This window comes from Spinacia oleracea, chromosome 6 (genome assembly GCF_020520425.1).
Source record: "Spinacia oleracea cultivar Varoflay chromosome 6, BTI_SOV_V1, whole genome shotgun sequence".
Taxonomy (NCBI): domain Eukaryota; kingdom Viridiplantae; phylum Streptophyta; class Magnoliopsida; order Caryophyllales; family Amaranthaceae; genus Spinacia; species Spinacia oleracea.
The window spans coordinates 47,834,651-47,854,088 of NC_079492.1; the positions used below are offsets into that span (position 1 = coordinate 47,834,651).

The 19,438-nt window shown below is 34.7% G+C and overlaps 1 long non-coding RNA gene across 2 annotated transcripts; it reads right to left on the reverse strand.

Moving 5' to 3' along the window:
- Positions 1-1,979: 1,979 nt before the first annotated feature.
- LOC130464311 (uncharacterized) lies at positions 1,980-6,849 on the reverse strand. Of its 2 annotated transcripts, XR_008924692.1 has the most exons (7): positions 6,744-6,849; positions 6,339-6,422; positions 3,931-3,979; positions 3,727-3,816; positions 2,279-3,150; positions 2,140-2,203; positions 1,980-2,042 (listed from the first exon to the last, which is right to left on the reverse strand). It is a non-coding gene; the product is annotated as an uncharacterized lncRNA (long non-coding RNA). The 2 variants fall into 2 exon arrangements; XR_008924691.1 differs by lacking the exons at positions 1,980-2,042; positions 2,140-2,203 and having other exon boundaries at positions 2,210-3,150.
- Positions 6,850-19,438: the final 12,589 nt, after the last annotated feature.

The following is a 19,438-nucleotide window of genomic DNA, read 5'->3' on the forward strand; positions in this document are numbered from 1 at the left end:
CGTTATCTATCATATTAGATCTCCTAAATCAAAGAGAGCCGTTATATTGACCAACGGGTCTTTTGCTAAGGGTCTCTTTGCCCATTTTTGTAGTAGTGACTATAAACCATATAGAGACACTTTAGACACCCGAAATATTTAGACTCTTATTAGAGTCCCTATATGTTTACTTTCGTGCGAGTTCTCCTCATTCCCTCCAAAATAATTTAGACCCTTTGGAGCGTCACAATTTGCATCACACACACAGACATCAATTAATCTAAAATCACAAATTATTTATAAAATATATATTGACCATAGATGATAGTAATCAAATACTCTACATACTACATTATCATAAAACACCCTTAACGTCGTGCTTTGATTAATTTAGAAAAAGTGACATATAACAATATACATCATCCATACATTAAATTAATTTCCAGAGTCTAGTTAACTAAAATAAAAGGAATATGTTAAAAGAAAAACAACTTCCTATCATCATTTCTTCTACAAGATAGTCCAAAACTAAATAAAAACTACCTCCTGACTACGTACAAACTAATTACCAAGTAAACCTATTGCTATGCTAGCTTAGCTTCAAGATAACTTGTTGATCTTGATCTTGATCTACATATACCATGACCACTTGAATCATCAATAATCTGCAAAGAAAATTTAATATATATATATATATATATATATATATATATATATATATATATATATATATATATATATATACAAAGCATGATGAACACATTTTAAAATCAAAGGAAAATTAACAATATCATTTGAATCACTCAAATTATATTTTTCAAGGTAGATCAAGCAAACACTTATTCAATCTACGATCTTTGAATAATGAGATAAATTATAGTTCAGCGAATTCAATCATACATGAACATTATTAAAAAAAGGTCCAGGTATCTCCGCGGAAAATGAAACAAAGAAAAAAAAAAGTCTAGATATCGCAGCTAGAGATCTGTGATATTTACACTTAGTTCCCTATGATTCTTCCTATCCTGCTCTTTATGGTATCCTTTACAACTTTTACAAAAGAATCAGTATGTATAACTTTAAAATTCCAAATTGCATCACTTCTAACTCTCCATATTGGTATTACTAAGGCAGGAACAGCAGTTTACTGCACCCTTTTCTGGAATCTAGAGCCTTTGTAGTCCTTCTGTAGCCATTTCAGCATGTATAACAGATCAATTTTTGAAGTTCTTATCCCCAGCCACTGCTTAATCTGGTCTAAAGCAGCCTTGCCGTAGACACAACCAAAAGACAGGTGCTCAAGAGTTTACCGGTGGCCTAGCTCTCTATTTTAAAATTCAACGCTAGAATTGGCTTACACATTATGATGGTAATTTGGTACTTTGTTGTCGTCTGAGCTCACGATCGAATTTGGAGCCTAATCCTTTTTAGGTGGAATTTTAATGACCATGGTTAAGCCATATTTAGTGTCATTTGAAAGCTATATTAAGCCATATTTAGTGTCATTTAAAATTATTAATAGCTTCATTCAGCATTCCTCCCACTGTCATGGTCAAAGCCTAATTATTACCAAAACTGTTAAGCTTTGAAAAGATTGTCAGGTTGTATAGCGACTTAGTTGATGCTTTGAGGTATTTTATTGAGGTAAAAATAACCAAGAACAATAACTTAAGCTAATCTGATAACTGCCATGATTTCACTTGAAATAAATCTATAATTAATCTGGCAGTTGAAAGTTTAGCCTAAATATATCTATAATTAATCTGGCAGTCGAAAGTTTAGCCTAAATATGTTTGCAAACTTATTATACTTGTAGCTGTGCAAATATTTTCACTACTAGAAATTACTTTCAAGATGACAGAATTCTGATGCTATATAACTACTCGCAAGAAACAAGGATAATTACTTGAATATATACTCTATTAATCACTAACTTACAGGATCATGATGGAATGATGGATACTTACATCACATGAAGATCATTTCATAATTGTCTCCTGCATGACTTTCCTCCCAGTTACGTACTTGTGACACTCGAAAATACACCTGCAGAAATGGTTGATCTGCATCGCAATAGAAAACACAAATTTCATAACTCATACCAAGAAGTATACTAAATTTATCAGTTAGACTAGTTTTTTTTATGGAGCATAGAATCACCTGTAGAAGAAATTACGGATGAAAGAATCACCCGTAGAAGCTATACAATCACACCTGCATCGATCTGTGCACAAGTTAACCATCAATATGTCAACACATAAACGTGAATGGAATGGTAGAACATAGATAAGATACATACTTCCCATCTCTAATGTGAACCGATTTACTGTCAAAGAATCACTTCTACAATAAAATCTTCCCTATATATTTGCACAAGTTAACCAACTATATGTTCAATTATTGTTACTTTGATTGGGAAATTTACCCCAGACCTTGGTAATTGGCACACAGGTCTGCAGTACCAGACAGCAGCTGGAAGATGAATCTTCAGGATGACTGAATGACTCAGACTGCTGTCACCAAATTAACTCAGACTCCAACCTGGGAGTTTTTTAAGTCCAAGAGCCTTCATTTGAGTCCATGCATCATTCACCCCCTCCCATCTATTCATAGCAGCAAAACTATGAGCTAGTTGTACATAATTTCCAGCACATGCAGGTTTCAGCATCATCATATCTCTTGCAACAATTTCTCCAAGTTTAGCATCACCCTTCATCCGACATGCATCGAGAAGTATGCCCAAAACATCAGTTGTAGGGTTAGAGAACATTTTCCAAATGAATTCATATGCCTCCCCAATCTTTCCAGCTCGACAGAGCAGATCAACGATGCAAGCTCGATGCTCAAGTTCTGGTTTAATTCCAAAATCCCGAGTCATAGAATTGAATAAGCTCAGACCTTCAGAAACCATCCCATTGTGGCTACAAGAGAAGAGAACAGAAAGGAAAATGACACGATTTGGTTGATTCCATGAAATTAGAAAATCCGAATACAGCTTTAAAGCCATCTATCTCCCCTTTTCCATGACTTCCATATCCTGTGATAATTGTGCTCCATGAAACAATATCATGTTTCGGATCCGTCAAAGTTGTTACATTGGATCACGCTTTCATAGGGCTCATTCAAGAATTAATCAATCTATCAGTCAACACAAAGAGCTTTGCATCCAACCTGACAGGATAAAGAAATGAAAAATAGAGGTATCTGTCATTTGTGGATTCTTAGGTAAAAATCAAATAGTCCGCAAAAAAAAGGGAGTATTAGTATACTATAAATTATAGTAAATTTATACATAATATGTATAAGAGTCAAAAGAAATATAGCTATATTAAATAGAAAATGTTTTATATGATTTCCAGTGAGATCATACAAAACAAAGATCCGAAAGAATACTGAAATGATTAAATAAAGATCCTTGGAGGATAGTCTTCCAGGTGTTAAGTAAAAATCAGTCTGCTAATTATATTATGATATAGAATCATAAATAAGAACTGAAACTTCTTGACAGACTAGAAACTTTCTTAATACAAAAGAATCATAGATAAACACCAGATCTAAAAAAGAACAAGCCTATGACAGCAGCATAAAGCTTGTTTCATTTACCATATACTATTGTCAAAGAATGATGATGGTAAAGAGAGCACCCCTTATAGTCCTATCCAAGTTTATATAACATCAGCTTGGTGTCTAAATGAGGTATTCCACACAAACTTATAAAAGTACAATAACACTTATCCAGCAAATTACCATGTCATAAATAAATGACATTCGCCCAGGAAGAAACATCTCATTAGTTTTGGCGACACTCTGAGGCTTGATTATCCATTGGTATACAGGCTGAAAGAAATTTAAGAAAATTAGTAATCATTTAAGAAAGTCACAAACTCGAAGCTATTTGACATACTACAATCAAATAGCACCAACATCTGGAAATTAAAAATATCTGAGCACCTTTGCTGTGGCTATCCGGTATGATACAGGCTGGTCGTCCTTAACTACCCTGAAAATCACAAAGCTTTCTTTAGGGCATACATGGAAGCAATAAGATAAGACTAAAATGATTATTTGCATACAGGCATACAGCTTCCCTCCCCCTGGCCATAACTAATTCATGTCTTTCAGCTATTTCTAGCATCTCACTGTACCATAAAACAGAAGAAAAATAACAGTGGGGAAAAAGGAGGAAGAAATATATATTTATTGGCTACTGCATTTTGTAGATTTTGAGGTCATACCAGGTCAAAATTCGATCATATTATTGGGCACCTTGCAGTTGCCGGTAATCACGGAGAAGGAGCGTTATGCGATCCTGTTTGCATATCAAATTTATTAGACGGGAATGTGCAGAAGACATTGGATAGAATTTAGAGAGACAAAAATTTCAATAATTTGGTAATTTCAGCAGGGATCTTGGGAGGTCTACTGGGGGTTGACATGGGACTTGTCTTTGAAATTTCAGGAGATTTAATCCCAAGCCCTTCTTGGTTAGTACTTAAGTAGCTAGAACTCCCACCCCCCTTATTCATATCAGTTGCTACTCCAGCAACAACTATAGATAATACAGCATCATCAGTTAAATATGCTCACCAAATTCTATGCTACCCTCCATTCTAATTCAATCACAACCCTTACTAACAAGCAGCAACAGCAACTCAGTGAAAAACCCAGAAAAAACAGAATCAAATATGCAGTTACCTAGAAAAATATCTCTTGTTTCTTTTCCCCTTAATGGTTTTACAGAGTGCAGTAATAGAAGAATCTAATGAACAGTCTTATAACTTAGATTGACTTTTTCTGAAGAAATGGGTATTTTGGATTGGCTTCACTTTTTCAAAATAGAAGTTCGGTGTTAAATTTTACGAAGTATAGTTTTTCTATCCATCTGTCTAATGAGGACCGTACTAAGAAGAGGATTATGCAGAAAAATACGGTAATTTAGTGATCCTCCTTCGCCAGTGGGTGGTGTGAAACATGATACATTGTGAAACTTAGGCAAGGATCTCTTTACCGGGGTTGGTATCTTGTATTAAAAGTATTTTAAATAGTCTAATAGAGAGGGGGAAAAGTACTGCTAAATCCTAACCGGTCCAACTACAAACAGTTTTCAAGGACACACAAATTCTACATTGAATATCTTGTAAAATTTTAGATTTTAGATGTATCCCTTAAATTGCTGAAAATTTGAACATATTTTCGTTGAACCTGGCGACAAATGTTCCATTAAGCTCTTGGAAAGAACATTTTGGCTCTACAGCCTTTTACGTGACTGTTCATAATTCACTGCCATTCAGTTGGAGCTAAAAAGCATGTATTCTCTATTGTCTAACTGACTTAGAGTCATTAATACAGGTTCAAATAGTTACTGAAAAAGGGCTGGCTAAAAGAACCATTTCTTGTAACCTTTTGAATAGCTGCACCAATGTTTCAATTGAAGCACACATTATCTCTTTAACACAGAATCACAGAAACCATTCTAACATTAAAATTTCAGTATAATTTAAGGTAAAACAAATAGATTGAAGGTTATAACTGAATAAAGGTTAGAGGTTATAAAACAGATAGATAAAAGGTTATAAAAGAGCCACTTTACTTTACTTGAAAGTTGTTACTTTCCCAGTTTGGAGGAAAATGGATTTTCTGGTATGAAATGCAAAGTTACATAACAATTGTAGTTGTTTAAAGGGATGTGAATAACTTAATATGGTGGTGGAAATGTTCAAAGTTCAATATTAGCATACAGTGGCATAAATACGCCAACTAAAATTACCAAATTACCCTCTCCTTCTGTTTTAACTTGTACTCCGTCCACTACGTAACGAAATAATGCAAAATTAGACAACATAATGTCACAATTAGATAGAGGTTAAGTAAGCCGGTACAACATAGTACAAACTATATTAATAACAGCATCCCCTAATAGTTCAAGAAATTAAGGAACATGCTTAAAGTTACAAGCTCAAAATTATTTGATTCCCCTTTCTCCCAATGATATTATTTAGCAAGTTTGAACCCGTTTACCAATACCCAAAAGTCGAGGAACTGAACAAATATTAACAAAAACCAGTATTTGAAAATCAACCATACACTCTAACAACAAAAATGGTCTGTCTAGCCAATGAAATTCACACCTAGGGCCTTTCTTGGCAGTATTTTCTGGTTGCATTCTACAGCAATCATATTTTTAAACAATAAAGTTGTTGAATATGAGGAGGGTTATGCTAAATCCCACTACATTGTGCCAAAAGAAACCAAAGTAAATGGTACTCTGTCGCTTACTCGTATCTAATTAATAGTAAAATACTTACAAGAACCTCAGTATACACAACAAATGAGAACTTATGAAGCAGAGAAAAGCACACCTGGTCAGCAGTGGAAAACCCCCTTATTGTATCACCTCATATAACTGCAATTCCCTTGTTACCCAGTGGCTGCAGGATGACGGCCTGTACAGCTGAAACAGTTAGAAGAAATTTGTTCGCAGAAGCTGATTTCTCGAATATATACCAGCAAATCAGGACCAGCACCCTTCTCAATCGATCTAACACGTACCCAAGCGAAGTTAAACAGCATGATACGGAAAAAAAGCCTATTGAATCACACAAAATTAAGCCTAGGTATTGAATAATATAAGCACTCAATGATTTAGACAAGTTGCTAATTTTCACAACAATTAATTACATAAATTAATAAAAGAAATGTAAAAAAACGTGCAAATTTAAGCTCAATTCTATGAATTACTCAGAAAACACAAATTACGACTGTACATATTCTGGTGATGGGAAGTTCCTCAGCTTATAGCAACGAAGTCTCAGATCCTGCGTTTCTAGCAAGGATTTTCAGAACTATTGAAAAGTAACATGCATAAAAAGTGTAAGCAGCATTTTGATGAGAAATTTAATGAAAACAATGGAGAAATCTATATTTCTTTGTTTTTCATCAGATTTTTATTTTGTTTTCTGCACAGCTAAACTGAACAGGACTGAGCAGAGCAGGACTGATCTGATCAGGACTGAGCTGATCAGGACTGATCTGATCAGGACTGAGCTGATCAGGACTGATTGTATCAGGACTGAGCTGATCAGGACTGATTGTATCAGGACTAAGATGATCAGGACTGATCAGAGCAGGACTGATCTATTTTCTACGTCATAAATAGCCTAGGACTGATCTATTGTCATGTTATTAGCATTATCTATTTTCTAAAATCAACAGAGAGATAAAAAGTTCACGTGTGTTCAAAAATACTCTAAACAACTCCATAGAGAAGCACTAAAAAAAGCTAGGTAACGACTCTGTACCATAAACCCTTACTCGCAAGTTCAAAATAATTCAACAGAAGAATACAATGTCGTTCTTTCTAACAATAGAACCTAAAGTGTAGCTAAACATATTGATCTTGTTTGCCTTCTCTATAGGGAAAAAAATATTATAAGCGATAATAAAATTAAATAAACTTTAAAATAGACATAAGTAAAATAAGCACCTCTATATAAAATAAATAAAACATAATAAATAGAGAAAATTTGTTTTTCCCAATCAAACGAGGCCTATGATTAAGAGGAAGAGGGATTATTGTTTTGTAGATGAATAAATGTGAAGCACAACTGTGTCGAAACTGTCAATCCACATATTTTCAATCCATTATTGCAAAAACACAACACCGGCAAAAGCCTCAAGTTCAAATTTCACTATGTCTGCAATTGTAAATTCAAGGTAAAAAAGAAGGCACTCACGAGCAAGATTCTCAGTTTCATCATCCAGCTTCCGGGTGTTTAGAGATGTGCCACTGGATGCAGCTTTGTTCGACCCAGCAGCCGCTGCAACCAAGACACATAAAAATTAGCAAAGTCATCTGAAATTAAGGTTAATTCACTGCCAAAGGATCTGTTTGCCTTCTGCAGCACTGGTGACACATACTATAAACAAGTCTAATATCAAATATAACACAAGCCAGCACTTCATTAACACCGATCATCTTAGCACAGATCAATCCCGATAAACTTCGCAAGGCAACATAACAGCTAGCTGAATCACAAAATCCTCTTTTAAGTTATCACAAACTTCAACAATCTCCAACCCAACATACCAATGAGTCAATGACTAACTAATACAAAGTAATTAAAATACCAGCACTACTTCTAGAACCCTAAGCCCTAGTCCCTCAATATGATGTTCTGCAATGAGATGTTGATAAAAATTAATCTCCAAAAGAGAACACTCAATTGTTTAGACAACTTGCTAATTTCAACTATTATTACTTGCATACATTAATAAAAATAAATAATATCCATCGTGGCATATTACCTTAAAATATTACTTCGGAATGCAAGTATAGCATAGTCCTTCAAGACCAACACTTTCAAGAATGTAAGCAACCTGAAACATAGAATAAAACATGTCAACACGAGAAAAGCTAATGCTAAGAAAGCCTGATAATCTATCAAAAACTTCTACATTATCTAAGGTAAGTACCTTGAGCTCCTTAATTGAAAAACAAGAGCCCACTGCAAGGTGATTTCAGGGATAGCAGTCAAATTGTTGTTACTGTGAATGCCATCAAGCAGTAGCATCTAAGTCTAATGAAATTACCTAATATCTAGGGTCTAATCTCTTGTTAACTGATTACTTTGGTTTTGTATTACTAGTTAAGGTAAATTTATTTTCCCAGTATTCACAAATATTGCAAAGTCTAGTTATATACAACTTACCTATTGTGGGTAAGGATAACCTATCAAAACAACAATATGCATTTATATTCAGTCAGAAATCACTAAATGCAAGAAAAATCTTGGGAAATTCAACCATATCAGATGTTATAAACAGGAGTAAAATATAAAAAATCTCATCCAATGAAACCACCAACAAACTAATCGGTTTGATTAATAAGAGGTCGGAGGGGGAATACCCAAAACAAATTCACGGGCCATAGTATTGGCTTTAGTAGCTAGCAACGTTGAAATTGAGAAAGATAGTAAAGCCTAAACATCAGGTATGCAATTGGCAATAAGAACATAAATGTAGAGGCAACCCGGCCAACAACACAACATACCGCACAACAGTCTGCAGTTACTATCTGCTGAAAAATTATTTTCCATCCTTTGCCAAACCAAACAACGTAAAATGATAGAAATGGGGGAAATCGTTTTCCATGAAAACATTTTATTCCTTACCAAACGGAGCCTAAGAGAAAAATAAATCTCACCATATGATTATAAGACTCCGTTTGGCCAAGCTCTTAGACCAGCTTGTATGAGAAAAAAACAGAAATTTGGCCAAACAGTCATATTTTGTGAAGTGTTTCTGACTTTACAGAGGCCCAAAGTGCTCCTTAAAAAAGAAGCTTGCATTTGGAGCTTCTTGAAATGACTTGTCGGGGACCCTGCACCCAGATTTGCTAATAAAAACGCAAAAATCCGAAGCCAAGACCAATACTCTAAAGCTACCAAGTATCAAAACTAATGAAAAGAAAACGTCCAACCCAACATAAAATTCAAGCTTTCAAATTTCAACAAACATTGGTTGAGTCATCTATCATAAATTCATAATAGGGACTAATAAAACAACAATCCAGGGTAACGAATAAAACAAACAGCAAAGGTATTATAAGTTTATTCATATAATGGTGTTTTTTTGTATTGTTTACGTTTTCCTATTTTAAGGGAAATGAATGGCACAAAAAAGCATACACGACCGAGGATGCTTCAAGGGCTTTTAAGCTAACTCTTCTGTCCCGAGCTCAGCAGATTCAAAACTGAAAAGTAGTATACATCAAGAGTGTCAGTGTGTTTTATAAGAGCAAATTCATGGTAATTTTGCAAAGACATACAACACTACTATTGAAAGTTAACAGCACATATTTCACGACGCTAGATAAGTTTTTGAACCTAAAGATTCAACTTACCAAACAAAAATAAAATTTAAAGAACCACTTGTTTGGATAAGTGGACTGTAAATCTATTCTCAGATGTATGATTTCATGAAACTTAGGTCTGGCTTTTGAAAAAATCCCTTTTGTGGTTACTAACTTCATTTTAGTTTAGAAATCATGCCTCTGAAGAAGTATGTGACAGAAGTGCCGATTTCGGCAGCTTGAAAAACACATTCTGTACCTGGTTTCAGTATGGCAAAGTTCTCAAGCTACCATTAAAAAAAGAAGTTCATGATGTTTAAGAAAACTAATGGAGATTCACCACCAATAGGGCAGGTAAAATGAAGAGCAAGACCGAGTCAATCCTAATACCTAACATTTGGTTGATACATCAGAAGGTTATGAGCATACACGCAATCGATACGGTGTGATAATTGACTATCAGAGGAAGCCACATGGTTCAGTTGGCTTGCGAAAGAGTAGTCGTGCAAAGCACCGGTAATCCCAGAAGCCCATCAACAAAAATCCCACCCAAAAAAGAGAATAAAAATTAAAGGGGTGGAAATTTAAGCTACGGTTCTATGAAAAACTCGGCCAACGCAAATCACAACTGTGCAAGTGAATTATTATTGATGATTTTGTAAAAGCATTGAAATTTAAACAACAATTAAACAACAACATCAGCATCTTTGTTGTAATAAGCAGAAACATAAAACAACTAGGATCTATATGCAATATAAATGACTAAGAAAACCAATAGAAATTAAAAAGTAATTAAAATACAGCCATGATGGAAACTAGCTACATATTAACCCTAAATTAAAACATAATAACAATATGGTGAATTCTTGCATAAATCTGTTAAATTGCAAGAAAATTATTATCAGTATGAATAAAAAAAATCAAACACACAAATTCCGGCTACAAAAGTAAAAAAATAAACAAACCTTCAAGAATTTCTTGAGTGAATTGGGCGAATCTATCTGACAAACCAAACAAGCTATAATTCTACAACCCACAAACGAATTTCTCAGACGAATTTCGCCAGGAAAAAAACACTAATTTATAGATGCTTGAGATGGTTTTGTTTGGGCAATTATGAAGACGAATTAACCCGCTGGGATTTCAATCCTTAAATATTGAGAGGAATGAGATTATTGCTACAAACTGGGAAAGAATTTGAGGATTTTCCGACGAAATTGAGGGGATTCCGATAGCTTGAGTGATTCTCTAGGAATGTTTCAGAGAGCAGTTGATTGTTGAGAGTGAGGGTTGAGTCGGTTGTTTGAGGGAGAAAATCGTGGAGCAGGGTGTGGGAGCAGGGTAATTAGAGTTAGGCGGGATATCTTTTTGGGGGAAATATTTGGCGAAATATTAACACGTGGGCTTCACGTGTTTTTTTATGGTAAATAGCGACGCTTTAATGTGTCGTAATATATTACGACGCTCTAAACCGTCGCAATTTGCAAAGTAGTTTTCGCGCCCCAAAACCCTTGCGACCCTTTGTTACACCGTCACAATTATTCCACCTACATATGTATCATTTTCCTGTAGTGTAGGGGATAACATCGATTAACCTATAATTCACATAAGTCACACACTACTTATCTCAAGAAGCCAAAAATAAGTAGCATGTTATACTTAACTCCTCCCCATCCTAATCACTCAAAACACAATATTTGTTTTGTTCTCCCTTTATTTAATCTCTAATGTATGACCATGTTATAACTTATTTTTATAGTTGTATTGAGCATTATTATTGATTGTAGTTGAATAGCTACTAATTGTACAAACGTAATATCACTTTCTTTTATAATTACAATCTTAAAATTATCACACATTTGGTGGATCTAAATCTATAATTTTATTTTAAAGTTTTCAACCTATTCCTTTTATTGCTTAATATTTTCATAATTGTTTATTACTCTATAATAACTTATCAAGTTCTTTAGTTTTCTGTTACTAAATTTGTGTAGAAACTAAAGAGCTAGATAAAAATGAGGTTCATATGTCATTTGCTAATATAACCTTTTACACATTATAAATGACCTTTCTACAACATGTGTTTTTATTATTATCATATGTTACCGTTAAAGTACTAATGCAATAAAGATTCTATTGTTCCCATACATCATAATGCATGAAATGGTTAAAAAAATAAAAATCATGTACTCAGTAATAGTAAATTATTTATGAATTAATTATTACTACAAGAAGCACATTTTAAAAAATACTACAGTGACAATCTGTCATTTATAAAACTAGAAAATGTATATGACCAAAGAAATTAAGCTTTTCATAAGTTTTTAATTAATTAATTATTTTCTAAACCAAAATCACAATGAATAATACATAGCACTAAACCATAAATAATAGTTAAAACTTTGATTTGACACAAAATCACGTAGAAATTGGTTTGTATAGATTGTTTTAACAATCTTGTTAACTTTTTGATAAGGCATTTGTGATGAAATCTTGCAATGAGTATATATTAAACAATTGGTTAAAATACTTTCTGAAGGAAAAAAAGAGGTAGTCATTCTATGATAATAAATATTGATTTATTGATGTTGGTTTGCATGTATTCTAAAATTTACCCACGCATATATTGCGTGCATAGCCCATCAAAACATAAATTTGGAGATATCATTCAGTTTAAACACAAAATGCAAATCAATAGTGTTCCAATTTTCATCAATCATGTTTTGAAAACCAGGTTGCTGATACCACATGGGCACCACTTTAAACACTTTTTGGAGGGAATTATTGTGAGGGGGGATGGCAGTAGAAACAAGCTTAATGAGATTATGGTAAGAAGTATATCTAGGAAGGTGATCACAGAAGAATTCGGGAACATATTTAGCAATTTCATATTGACCCAAGTTATGTCTAACCTTTGAAAAATAGGCATATTCTTTCTTTTATTGGTCCAAGTAAACTTCTTACTAACACAACCAGCATCAATTAGACAACATTCATCCATATTAGTAAGGTACTTGTCCACTCTTTTTTGTTTAATAGGTCTCCCTCCTAATTTTTCTGATTGAGAAGTTACTTCATTAAAATCCCCCATCACCACCCAAGGGACAGAAATATGACTCGACATATCAATAAGATCACTCCTAGTTTCTAGCCTACTCTTGTACTTAGTACTAGCCTAAATTGGAGAAAGGACAAATTGAAATTTAGTTGGAGATGTTAGCTCAATGATGCCATGAATAGCATGTCGATCCGACCCTATTGTGAAGAAATTCACAAATAGGGGGTTCCACATTACTACGATCCCCCCGACAGCCCATGGGGTTCAGCCATAACGTACTTCTCAAAAGGTAGGGATTTCATGATGTGTTTGGTATGGTAGCGGTTGGTTTTGGTTTCAATAAGGATGATAACATCATGCATGTGCTCGTTTTCTGATATGATTGATGTTGGCTTGGAAGCCCCTTGTAGCCATTCCTCTACAGTTCCAGGCAACAATTATCATTGGATCAGGGGTTTTGCGATCTCTGGAGAACTCCTTGAATGTCTTGTTTGTCTTGGGGTGTATTTTGTCCGAGAAATCCCAGTTTCTCTTGCTCCACGGGGCTTGCTTCCTAGCATTGAATTCCACCTCTGTCACACTGGTTTGCTCCTCTATTTCCTTCACCAGGATAGCCAATACTTCCACTTGGGGGGAATGCCTCGCTGGTCAAGATCACCATGAGTCCATTGGTTGCTTCCCTCATTGTTCCTTTGAGTGGGGATCTTGATGACAATAGCCATATTTTCCTCAATTGAAGGAGTACAGGAATGGGGTCCCTGAGGAAATCCAACTCCGGTGAGAAGATATCCTGCGATATTCTCGCAGAGGGAATGACCATCCACCACCTGATGAATACTTCCATCGGTGAAAAGAGCGCTTGATTGTGTTGATACATCGTACCTCCTTTTTTTGGAGACATTACCATATCTTGGTAGGGGTAATCCACCCACTGAGGCTCGAGAATGAAGACAAGAATCGTCTCTGGTTTGACCTTGAACCACCTTGATGGAGTTTTGAGCAGAAAGATCATTTTGTTGACATAAAGTTCTGGGTAGGTCGGGATCGGAGGATCTCTACAAACATTGTGGTTAAGATAGGGATCATCGGTGATTTCTATGATTGGAAGAGGTAGATCCAAGGGTAAGGGATGGAAAGGACGGGTGAATTTGGGGTTTGGTGTTGCTCTGCTCTTGAAGTACTCCCTCTGTCCCTTAATACTCGCACCGTTTCGACTGGACACGCTTGCCAATGCACAACTTTGACCGCCAATATCTTTAACTACATATTATAAAAACTTATAAAATTATTAATATTTTGAAAATATATATTAAGATGAAGCCAACAATATATTATATACTAACATTTGTTTCCATATACTAGAAATAAAATAGGGTCAAAGTGAATTATGTGAATAGTGCAAAAAGTCAAAACGGTGCGAGTATTAAGGAACAGATGGAGTAGATGCTTATGTAGGGGGGAGAGTGAGTGAAATCGTTGTCCTACGACGACTCGTCGACGAAGTCCAACATGGAGCTGTCAATTTCGCTCGACATTGTTTGGTTTTTTAGTTTCTTTGGGTTGAGAAGGTGAAGGGGTTTTAGGTTTGGATGTGAGAGTGGAGTTAGGGTTTGCAGAGGAGGCGATGGTGTTTATAGTTTGATGGGAATTTAAAGCGGGAGAGGGTGCTTAATTTAAATTCGAAAGATTGCAAGGGAGTGATGATGATTGGTTTGGCTCTTGGTGCAATCTCGACCATTTAATTTTCTTTTAACTTCTACCGTTGATTTGATTCCACGTCATTTTTGCTCAACAGGACAGCTATTTTGAATTTGGTTGTTGAATTTCTCCAGTGGGATAACATTGTTTACTGCCACCACTAGTAGAAAAAACCCCTGTTGCAGCCCCCTTGTTGCAGCGTACATGTATAAATACGCTTCAACAACCAGTCGTTCAACGCGGGTCAAACCCTTTAAAGGGTTATCGCAGCGTACATTTTAAATGTTCGCAGCAAATGTGTTTGTTGCAGCGTACAAAATAAAAGGCCGCAGCAACAACCCGACTTTATCGCAACGTACATGCTATTGCCCCCTGCAACAAGTCCGCGTTTCAAAATTTTTTGCTGCAATAACGTTATTTCGTCAATAGCTTTTTCACTTAACAAAATATCTCAAAATTTTATTTCCCAGCGCTCTCTCAACTCCTTCTCTCCAAGCATCTGGCCTTCGAACTCAGCCGTCGAACTCAGCCGCCGTCGAAATCAGCAGCCGTCGAACTCAGGCGTTGCTCGACCCTGCGTCGCTGTCTTCGCCGGTGGGTCTGTGTTCTCGCCTCATCTCCCCCATCGCGTTCTGTTCTCGCCGTCACAGTCCCAAGTATTTCGATCTCTTACTCTCTCTTGCGCGAATCTGTTTGAGGAGGTATAGTTTTCCAACTTTTTGTGTTTGTTTTTCCCTAATTTCGTATTTTTAGGGTTTGCTTTCAGTCAATTCTTGATTTTTCCCCCAATTTCGTATTTTTAGGGTTTGATTACATAAATTATTCTTATTTTTTGTGTTAATTAATACATTTTTTTCCGATATTGATTGTTAGGGTTTGATTTTTTTTTCCGATTTTGATTGTTAATTTAACTTGGCGACATTTATATGACGGTTTATTAATATAATGGGGAATTCCTTCATTATTGCATTTTAGACTTCAGAGATTCATATTAAATGTATCAGTTTACTTGACTCAAGCTTGGTATGAAATGTGTGTGGATTATGATTGTATTGGACCATTGGTGTTTAATGTTTATGCTTCATGGTAATACATTGGGTTATAATGGTCTATGTTATTCAAGATTATATTCATTGACTATAGTTGTTGTTGTTTAGCCTTGTTTTTCATTAAGAGATAAGCATGCTATGATTTGCTTTTCTGTTGTTGCTGCAAATTTCCCTACCTTTTTTCTTTAATAATCGAAATGTGTTGGTTATGAAGCCTATTACAGATCTTAATTACTGTTTTATTTATTTATTTTTGTGCAATTTTGGCTAATTCTTTCAATTGGGTTGCTATTATATTTATCAAATGAGAAATTAATTGGTGTTGGAAAGTTAGCAAATGTGTAATTTAGTGTTGCACAGATTCTGGTTAGTTTCTACACTTGATACTCCGAGTATGTATTTTGGGTACGATAAAACTTTGACGTCTTTAATTAATGTTAGAGCTTAGTAAAACTAAAAATCAAACTATTTTTAATTACTTAATTTGATTTGGACATAAGCTAGATGAATCTATTTGGATGGTTGGTGTTATTGATATGTTCATGAAAGGGTGCCAAGTCCCCAAATTTCTCCAATTGTTGTACACTACGTGTATGCATGAGACATATAAGCACTATCAATATAGTCGAGTATTATTACATACAACGAGTAGTCAAGTATTATTATGTACTCCCTATATCGGTATATGATGTGTGATCAGTATCGAGTGAATTAAGCTAACATATTTGTTTACAAAACCCTCCAAAATTATGAGTTTATAGTGAGTGAAACCTAAAATCCAAAGTTAAACGCTGAATTTTCCGTGGAGCCAGTCCATGGAATATGATATTTACAAGGCGACAAATGCACTCAAAAGCTATAACAAGGTATCTACGCATTTTTTCCGAATTAATATTTATAATTCTTACTTTGGCCGCACTTCAGGTGGGATTGAACTTGTGAACTCGTTATGCAGTGAGTAATATATATCTGATATAAGTGTTGGGTTTTGTTTAAGGGTATATATATATGCTTTAGTAGTAGCTTATGGCTTGGTAGTGTGGTGAACTGTGAAAGATCCTAGCTACTTGTTTTTAGTTGGCTTTGTATCAGTGTGTGTTGTGTACCTTGTAGTTTGGGTAACAGATACAATTTCCTGCTGTCTAGATACAGCAAACAAATGAATATCACCTAGTTGTTTCAGTTCATGGTTCAAACATCAGAACTTCAGAAGCTGTAAAAATGATCATGGACCTTCGTCTGAGGGTCAGTTGTACTCTTTTGTATCTGCTACATATACTAGATAGTTTTGTACAACTTGTCAACTGGATAGCGGACACTAGTCTCACCACTAGAGTTCCCTGCCAGACTCACGTAGTTACAATAATTGAAGCAAATTTTTTTTTAGAACAACAATTTTACTTCACAGTCATTAAATTTAGGATATGTTCAGGTTGCTAAGAGTTTTTTTGTTGAAATGGTAGAAGACTAACAAATTTCCTTTGTCATCCTGTCTTTGCTAAGTGTTTTTATTGGCTGAATCATATCTTATTAACATTGCAGGGAGATGTATCTTACAAGTTTGGGATCATGCAGCAGCACTCCAAACATGGAGAAGTCCTTTGTGTCGCCGTCCCATTGCTCGTTAATACCTACTGAGGCTTCCCAGCAACAACGCGTTAATCCAGAAGTTGCAAATATTTTAGGGAGACTAGAAATGTATAATCGTCGATATGGTGAACACTTCAGTGGTTTCATGCAGGTACATACCGTTATAAAGACTGTTTTCTATTATTTTTTTTGCTAAATCTTATCTCATGAGGGAATATATATGTACATCTGACATTTTGGATCACTAGTACTCCACTAGACTTCTCTTCAGGTTTGGTTGTTCATATTTTGGCATACTATGTCAGGCAGAAGGTAATAACTAGATCATAGGACATGCACTGATATCATAGATGGAGTTGTTCTGGTTCATGTTTAGAGGTGGATAGTTGGTCATCTTTCATAATATTAGCCAATTCATAAGTTATAACCTGATTTGGCCCGTGAAATTTGAATAAACTTGCTGCTAATATGTACTTTGTCCGGCTAATATTTGTCCCCAAATTCTGAATGTTTTCATGTTTACATGTTATATCCTTCGGTTTAAATGAACCACATTATTAAAATTTGGAGATTTTGGACTTGAGGATGCTGCAAGTTAGAGACTAATGCAATAATATTTGCTGAAATCAAGTCCTAGAACATGGTTAATATACGGTAACAAGTGGAGTGTTTCCTACTTTCCTTGTTGGTCCTTAATAGATACAAAGTACGGAGTAATAAACACTACTTGCTATTATGATCAATCCTCAAAGGATTTACTTTACAATAAACCTTAATTTATATGGACCGATACAACATGGAGTCAGGCCAATATCTCCAAACCATCATCAAACTATGATAAATAAACTGAAACTTCATGAAAAACAATAATAAAGCACAAAACTTCATCATCTTAGTCTTTAGTTACTCATTTATAAACAACTCATATTTTGGCTAAAATGATATTTTCGTCCCCAACTTGAACTAAAGAATCTAATGACTCATTTCAAACTCATTACATGATAAATGTGCTTAGTTTTAAGTTTCCAAGACTTTTTGCAATGTATTTATGCACATTTAAGGCTCATTGGGTCGTTATAGGCTATATTTAGGCTCAAATGACATTTTTGCTCCGAACATTGAACTAAAGAATCTAATGACTCATTTTAAACCTTTTACATGATTAATATGCATAGTTTTAACTTTCTAAGACTCGTTTCAATCTATTTATTCACATTTAAGGCTTATTGGGTCGTTATAGGTCATATTAAGGCTAAAATGAAGCATTTTCGCTCCCAACTTTGAACTAAAGAACCTAAGGACTCATTTTATACTTATTACATGTTTAATATGAATATTTTTCACTTTCTAACACTCATTCCAATCTACTTATGCAAATTTAAGGCTTGTTTGGTCGTTATAGGTCATATTAGGCTAAAATGAGGCTTTTTTGCTCCCAAATATGAAATAAAGAACCTTAGGACTCATTTTAAACACATTAAATGTTTTATATGATTAGTTTTAACTTTCCAAGACTTACTCCAATCTATTTATGCACATTCGAGACTTCTTTGGCCGTTATAGGTCATATTTAGGCTAAAATGACATTTTCGCTCCCAACTTTGAACTAAAGAACCTAATGACTTATTTCAAACTTATTACATGTTTAATATGCTTATTTTTAAAGTTTTCAAATACTCATTTCAATCTATTTATGCACATTTAAGGCTCATTGGGTCGTTATAGTTCATATTTAGACTAAAATGACATTTAATCTAATGCTCCCATCAAATTTTTGTTTTTGAAGGTCTATACTACAGGAAGGCGCCTTATGCTAGTGAGGATATTTATGTGGTTCGTGAGCAATGGGCTAAGTTTTTTACCAGAAAGTATTTATTATTGGCTTGAGCGCGTTTGATGGAGTTGGCTTAGATGTTATAGAACAATATTTTGTATTAAAATGTATGCGTACGTTGAAATTGGAACGTACATATATTTAAATGTATTAGTACATGCACTTTGGTTTTGGAATATATACAAAACTACAGTTATTGTTTATATATTTGTTATACAGGTTGTGATATTCTATTATTGTTATGACAGGTTTCTATATTTGGTGCAAAGTCCCTAAACAAAATTAGAATTTTCCGGCCAAAAGTGCTTTGTTGCAGCGTACATATATATGTGTACGCTGCAACAAGGGTATAAATTTTGGCAAATTTTCAGACTTGTTGC